The sequence below is a fragment of the Podarcis gaigeae genome (genome assembly GCF_964106915.1).
Source record: "Podarcis gaigeae genome assembly, chromosome: 2".
Lineage (NCBI taxonomy): Eukaryota > Metazoa > Chordata > Lepidosauria > Squamata > Lacertidae > Podarcis > Podarcis gaigeae.
In genome coordinates, this window is record NC_139679.1 from 95,288,729 (window position 1) to 95,296,894 (window position 8,166).

The following is an 8,166-nucleotide window of genomic DNA, read 5'->3' on the forward strand; positions in this document are numbered from 1 at the left end:
TAATTTCAATAGGTCTGGTCTGAGAAAAACTTAGTTGAATACCACCCATGGTCAGAATTGCACTGTTTGTAAACTGTGTTGAACAATTACAGTAATATTGATAAAGTCTAAAGATGCACAATATCAGTGTTTCTTTTTGCAAAAATCTGAAGAAAAAATGTGCATTGATTTGATAGTTTCTTCTCAGTTTCAGTAAAAACACTGTTCTGATACAATCCCTAGGTGGCTTTTTAAAAATTATTCCTTCTAGGATGTAGGCAAGGAAACAGGCTTGCTTTTCTCATTTCTGTGATGTTTTCTACAAACCTTTACTCACTTTTGCTAGACGTTAATTGGATTATACGTGTGCCGTTTCCAAACATTCATATGAGCACCATCTGGACTCTGATGTCAGGTGCAAAATTCAGCTTCCCCAGACCCTCAGCTGTAAAAACGAATCAACATAAAACCTGCATGATACTAGCTCTCATGGAAGAAAAAAAATTAAAGTGGAAAGGCTTGTAAATCAGAGAAACTAGGTAATAATTTTCACCTATAAAAGTATCAGGGCTTCTGCTATGTCCTGCATCTTTCTTACATATATATTCATATATATTCTGTCCATATCTATATCTATATTCTTACATACATATTTTGCATTTTGTGTGTGTGTGTGTGTGTGTGTGTGTGTGTGTGGTGTGTATATCACACCAATTTATATAACCAACTGATCACTGTGCTCTTTGGGAGGTGGCATATAGCAAATATCATTTTGTCAACTAACCCTAACCTTTCTCAACCTGGGGTCCCCCGTTATTGTTGGACCACAACTTCCATCATCCCTGACCACTGGTCCTGCTAGCTATGGATGATGGGATTTGTAGTGCAACAACATGGTGGGAAAGGCTGAACTAGAGGATGCAATCCTAATCCCATTTATCTGTGAGTAAACTCAATTGACTCTAATGGGACTTATTTCTAAACATGGTTAGATGGTAGCCTTAGTGTCAGGACACCTCCCCTTTGGAACTCCCTCCCACTACATACCAGACAGGCACATTTGTATGTCTTGCCAGTGTCTGCTGAAGACTTTCCTCTTCTAAAAAAACTTCTAAGTGGATATTTTTTATCCCAGCAAGTATCTATACAGGATTTGTTTTTATATACGTATGTAATTATTTTAACTATGTTTATATCTGTAATAGTTTTGAATTTTTTTTTTAAAAAAAATATGCAATTGCTTTGTAAATGCTTCGTTGTGAAATCACTTTGGGATGCTTCAAAGGAAGCAAATCACAAATGAAATAAATAGCCACGGTGTTTCTTCCTGTAATTCCTTCTTGCCATCCCCTTTCCCTTTCCTTTTTGTATGCCTGCCACCCAGCCCTCGCCAAAATATTCTGAATTCTGACAAATAAAACAAAACAAAAACCCGCCCATACAAAACTCATAAAATGAAACATAGACTTCCCACTGAAGCCGTTGATTTTAATGACTGAGGACTGCATCCTACATGCAGTTCCTTGTGGCAAAATTTGGGTGGGCTTTGTTTTGTTTTTCAGCAGAATGTTCCTTACCCAAGGAATGGGGATGGTCAAATGGAGTGTGCCTCTTTCTTTGAAGTCTTGTCAAGAAAGCTTGTTTTCAGATCTTCTTATCCCTACCTTCGACCACATATTCCATTACCCTCACTTCGTGGCAATCTACACATTATGCAGAACCTGCGGCCCTTTTTCTGCCTTTGTGGCCTGAGATCAACTACAGCATAGCTGCTTCTGATGATAGGAAAGTACCATTGGAAGCCTTGGGGCCCTGAAAGGAACTGGTGATGCCTCTCCCATGTCCTGTGGCAACACCGGGGTGGGGAGGAGATGCAGCTGCAGCACCACTTTTTCCCATGTAACCTGGAGCTTCTCCCATTCTTCAGATAGCTTAGGGAGCTCCCATAAATGTAACATGAGATGGAGTTGTCATTCCAAATAATGCGTTGGGTGGTTCTTCATGCCTGTTCTTCTGCTGTCTTTGTGGCATGGGAGCTACAGTCATGGAAGGTGGAGGCAATGAAGTCTGGGCCTAGTCCACATATGAGGAGCACTAAGAACATCAGAAGAGGCTGCTGGATCAAGACAATGGCCTCCTGTTCTCACAGTGACCAACCAGATGCTTGTGGGAAACCAGCAAGCAGGGTTTGAGCACAAGAGCCCTTTCCCCTCCTGTGGTTTCCAGCAACTGGTATTCAGAAGAAGAAAAGGAGGAGGAGGAGGAGAAGGAGAAGGAGGAGTAGATATCCCACTTTATCACTACCCTAAGGAGTCTCAAAGCAGCTATCAATCTCCTTTCCCTTCCTCCCCCACAACAAACACTCTGTGAGATGAGTGAGGCTGAGAGGGACTTCCGGAGGCGGCGCGAACGGTAATGGCTGCCCTTTCCTAACCGGGAGAGGGAAGCTCCGCTGGAAAAGGGTCGTCCGCTACGGCGAAGCGGAGACCCATTCTGGAAAACCGCAGGCAGCGGAAGCCTGAGGTCTCAGGACCCGGCGGGCGCCAGGAGCAACCCCCGAAACGTTGAGGGAACCCCGTAAGGGGCTCCGGATCGCAGAGGGGGCAGCGGCGCTGTGGGTCTATGCGCATTCAGCGGAGCGAAGCCGCGCTGCCGTTGCCGGTGAGCGCCGACCTTTCTTCCTGCAACACAAGATTCTAAAACGCAACAACCCGTGAGTAACTGAGGACTTTACTAAATTTTGGGACTAAAAATACTGAAAATAAGCTGAAAGCGGAGAGACGAGGAAAAGGAAGTCCGCCTTCCGCAGCCATTGACTTTTAAAGCAAAGAGCAGGAGGAGTGGAGGCATAGAGAGAACTTTTGACAGCTCAGATTGAGCACCCGCAGAAATTACTTTCAATCCCCTTAAAGACTGTAAGCAACTGATTTTTGGACTTTTATCAGGACTTATATATTCTCTTCTTTGTGGATTACAATTTTATTTAGGAAGCCCAGGTGTCAGAACTGCCTGAGCAGTAGAACTGTCAGACTGCAAATTTGGACACATTGTATTTAAAATTTGAGACAGTCTGAGGGAGTTCAGAATGGTTACGTTCTTGCATTATGGAACTCCAGTAAGCACAACTTGAAATATTGTGGCAAACCTAAAACCAACTCTGCTAAAACTACTTTTGTGAAGATCCCTAAGTATTGGTTCAGATTTCGTATGATTGGAATGGACTCTTCTTCTTAGGACATTTTATGCTCCCCCTAGAGGATTGAGGATTTATAACAAAAACATTGTTTTACTTTCTATTTCCCGGCCCTCTGTTTGACTGCTACCACCTGGGCCGTAGCTTTCTCATGGGAACAACTCAGCTTGACCTTGACTGCTAGATAACTTTGGAATGAGTGGCGCAAAAAGAAAGGGATTAAGAACTAGACAAACAACTCTGACAACCTTAACTGCAGCCTCACAAACACGCAGATCATCTGTGCCTACTCTGCCCTCGGAGGAAAAAGCTACCTCCCTGTCACAGGCAGGGGAGGGAGAAACTGAGGAATTACAACTAGAAGAGATGGCCTCAGGAGGATCTGGTTCTGTATTAGAGAGAATTCTTGAGAAATTGGAGTCTTTGGACAGGAAAGTTGACCAACAAACTGCGAAAATTGACCTTAATACAGAAACTTTAAACAAATTATCTGGGCAAGTTGCACAGAATGCACAAGCAATCGGACAACTGAAGGAGGCTGCAGGTGAAAATCAGAAACTGGCCGAAGAGACCAGCCAAAGAGTGGGAGAGTTGGAAAAAGAAGTAAGGCCGCTCAGCAAGCAGGTTGGGGAACACCAGACCTACCTCTCTATGTTGGAACTTCGGAACAGGGAGACTAACTTAAGGATAAGATCGATACCAGAAGTGGAAGAAGGTAATCTAGCTGAGTTTTTGACCAAAGAATTCTCCAAGTTCTGGGGTCTAGAGGAGGAAGACTTTAAAATTGTGTCAGCCTTCAGACTTGGAAGACTCACAAAGAGAGAAAAGCCCAGAGACTGTTTGATTACGTTGAGATCAAAGGAGGAAAGGGACAAGATTTTGGGCCTGCACTACGGAAGATCCCTGAACATTTCGGACAAAAGAATTGAGATTTTTAAGGACATTCCTAAACAGCTGTTGGACCTCAGATCTGAATATTTGGACTTAGTAAAACTGCTGAGAAGCAACTCAATCATCTTTAGGTGGGACTTTCCCCAAGGATTATCTTTTACCTTTAGAGGGAAGAAGATTAAAATTAGAACTTTGGAAGATAGGGATAAGTTTTTGACTGCCTACGGAGAGGACCTTCATAAAGGACTTGAACTACCCTCAGGGCCTGAACCACCACAGGTACCTGTACCTCAGAACCCTGAAGACTCACAGAACAAAACACCATCCCAAGGAAACTAAACAGATCCATCCAGGATGTCTCTGCAACTTTTAAGCTGGAACATAAATGGCTGTAACAGCCCGGAAAAAAGGAAGAAAATCTTTCACATATTAAAAAAGGAGCAACTAGACATTACTTGTCTACAAGAAACACATGTGACTAGGCTCCACAGAAAAATATTGGTAAATAAAAGGTTAGGCCAAGAATTTATATCTTCGGATTCAGTTAAGAAGAGAGGAGTGGTGATATATGCAAAGGAGAGCCTCTCACCAAAATTTCTATTTAAAGATGAACATGGAAGAATTTTGGCAATTGAAATACAGCACCAAGGAGAGAAAATTTTGATATTAGGAATCTACGCTCCAAATGAAGGGAAATCAGAATTCTACAAGAAGTTGCATGAGATTATGCTGGATTATCTGGACTATGATAACATCATCATGATGGGAGATATGAATGGGATCGTTTCAACGAACATGGATAGGTCACAAAGCCAAAAGGTTACTAAAGATGGCAGACTACCAAAGACCTTTTTTGAAATGACAGACAACATGGACTGGATTGATATATGGAGGACAAAGAACCCCTTGGGGAAAGAAGGAACATTTTTCTCTGAAGCCCAACTGACTTGGACAAGAATTGACCAAATATGGATTTCTAGAGGTCTGGCTCCTAAGGTGAAGAAAGTGGAAATCTGCCCAAAGACCTGCTCCGATCATAACGCGTTGAAAATGGACATGACATTATTACCAACCGGCTCCTTTAGATGGAAGATGAATGACAACTTGTTTAGAGATCAGGAGATTATTAAGAAGGCCAAAAAAACAATAAAGGACTACTTTGAGATAAATTTGAACACTGCTGTGGAAAAAAGAACAATCTGGGACGCAAGCAAAGCTGTGATGAGAGGGTTCTTGATACAACAGAACGCCATAAAGAAAAGACTACAAAATGAGAAAAAGGATAAGATTTTGGGGAAAATTAAAGAGTTAGAGAAGAAACTAAGAGTAAACCCGAAGTCACAGCCGATCTTGAGAGAAATTAAACTTCATCAGGCACAATATTCCAAACTGATAAATCAGGAAATAGAATGGAAGATTAAATTAATGAAACAAAAAACATTTGAATCGGCTAACAAATGTGGGAAACTGCTGGCTTGGCAGTTGAAGAAGAGACAAAAGTTGAACATAGTAACAAATTTGGAAATAGAAGGAAGATATATTCAGAACCCGGTGGAAATTAGAAAATGTTTCCAGAAATATTTTAAGAAATTATACACTCAAGGGCCACAAAATGAGGAAGAGATTGCAAAATTTTTGGAGAAAAATGGACTTAAAAAACTATCACAAGAAAATAGATCACTCCTGAATAGTAAAATAACACGATTAGAGATAGAACATGCCATTCAGAATATGAAGCTGGGCAAGTCTCCAGGGCCAGATGGCTTGACCTCCAAGTATTATAAGACATTAAGTGACTATTTGATTCAACCACTGATGGAGGTCAGCAATGAAATTATGGAGGGAAAGAAGGCGCCTGAATCGTGGAAGGAAGCTTTCATCACATTGATACCAAAATCAGAAACTGAAAAGACACAACTTAAGAACTACCGTCCCATTTCCCTTTTAAATGTGGATTATAAAATATTTGCTGACGTTTTGGCAGGAAGACTCAAAAGAGTTTTAAATGAGATAATTCATAAAGACCAGGCAGGCTTTCTCCCAGGAAGACACTTGTTTGCTAATACAAGGAACATTATTGACATTTTGGAACTTTTGCAAACAAATATTAACACTAAAGCAGTTTTAATTTTTATAGACGCGGAGAAGGCCTTCGATAACATCTCTTGGAAATTTATGAAGGGGAATTTAAAAGAAATGGGAGTGGGGCGGGGTTTTGAAAATGGGATTGACGCGATTTACTCAGAACAAAAGGCAAAACTGATAGTCAACAATGTGGTTACAGAAGAGTTTAAGATTGAAAAAGGGACACGACAAGGCTGCCCGATTTCCCCCTTGCTGTTTATTTCTGTCCTGGAGGTGCTCTTGAACTTGATTAGAGGGGACCGGTTGGTGCAAGGGATTCAGATCGGAGCGAAACAATATAAACTTAAAGCTTTTGCAGATGACCTTGTTTTGACATTGCAAGAGCCAGAATCTAGCACAAAAAGAGTGTTACAATTGATTCAGGACTTTGGTCGGGTAGCGGGTTTCAAACTAAATAAACAGAAAACTAAGGTGTTGGGAAAAAACTTGACAGATGCAGAGTCAGAACGGTTTCAGAGAGAAACAGAACTAACTGTGGTTAAAAAAGTAAAGTACCTAGGGGTAAACATAACAGCAAAAAATCTGAGTCTATTTAAGGACAATTATGAAAAATGTTGGTCTGAAATTAAGAGAGACTTGGACAGTTGGTCAAAATTGAAGCTTTCTTTGCTAGGCCGAATTGCTGCTATTAAGATGAATGTATTGCCTAAGATGTTGTTTTTGTTTCAAACATTGCAAATTGTGGACAAGACGGAGTGTTTCAGGAAGTGGCAGAGAGATATTTCTAAATTTGTCTGGCAGGGCAAAAAGCCCAGAATTAAGTTTAAGATATTAACTGATGCGAAAGAAAGAGGGGGCTTTGCCCTGCCAGACTTAAGGTTGTACTATGAAGCCGCAGCTTTCTGCTGGCTAAAAGACTGGCTACTTCTAGAGGACACTGATGTGTTAGATTTAGAAGGTTTTAACAATGCATTTGGTTGGCATGCATACTTATGGTATGACAAAGTTAAGATCAATAAGGCCTTTAAGAACCATATTGTCAGGAAAGCAGTGTTTAATGTCTGGACAAAATACAAAGACCTATTGGAAAATAAAACTCCAAGATGGCTATCACCTCTGGAGGCTAAGGCCCGAAAAAGACCCAATATGGAGGCCAAATGGCCGAAATATTGGGAAATAATAGAGAAAGAGGGCAATAATTGGAAATTGCAGAGTTTGGAAAAAATGAAAGACAAAGTGCGAGACTGGTTACACTACGCTCAGATTCAAGAAATTTTTAAAAAGGATAAAAAGTTAGGATTCCAGGTGGAGAAATCGAAGTTGGAAACAGAATTGTTAGAACCTAAGACTAAAGTACTCTCAAGAATGTATAACTTGCTGTTGAAATGGAATACACAAGATGAAATGGTTAAGTCGGCCATGATTAAGTGGGCACAGGATATTGGGCATAATATTATGTTTGAGGATTGGGAAAGGTTGTGGACCACGGGGATGAACTTCACGGCATGTAATGCTCTGAAGGAAAATGTAATGAAAATGATATATAGGTGGTACATGACCCCAGTTAAACTTGCCAAAATATGCCATGTGCCAGACAATAAATGTTGGAAATGTAAGGAAAATGAAGGAACATTCTTTCACCTCTGGTGGACTTGTCCCAGGGTGAAGGTCTTCTGGGAAATGATATATAATGAGCTGAAAAAGGTATTTAAGTATACCTTCCTTAAGAAACCAGAGGCCTTCCTCCTGGGCATTGTCGGCCAGATGGTGCCAAAGAAGGATCGAACATTCTTTTTGTACGCAACAGCAGCAGCAAGGATACTTATCGCCAAGAAGTGGAAAACTCAAGATCTACCCACTCTGGAAGAATGGCAGATGCAGCTGATGGACTATATGCAACTGGCTGAGATGACTGGCAGAATTCGAGACCTGGGAGAAGAGAGGGTTGAAGAAGATTGGAGGAAATTTAAGACTTATTTACAAAAATACTGTGATTTGGTGGAAAGTTAAGTAGGATG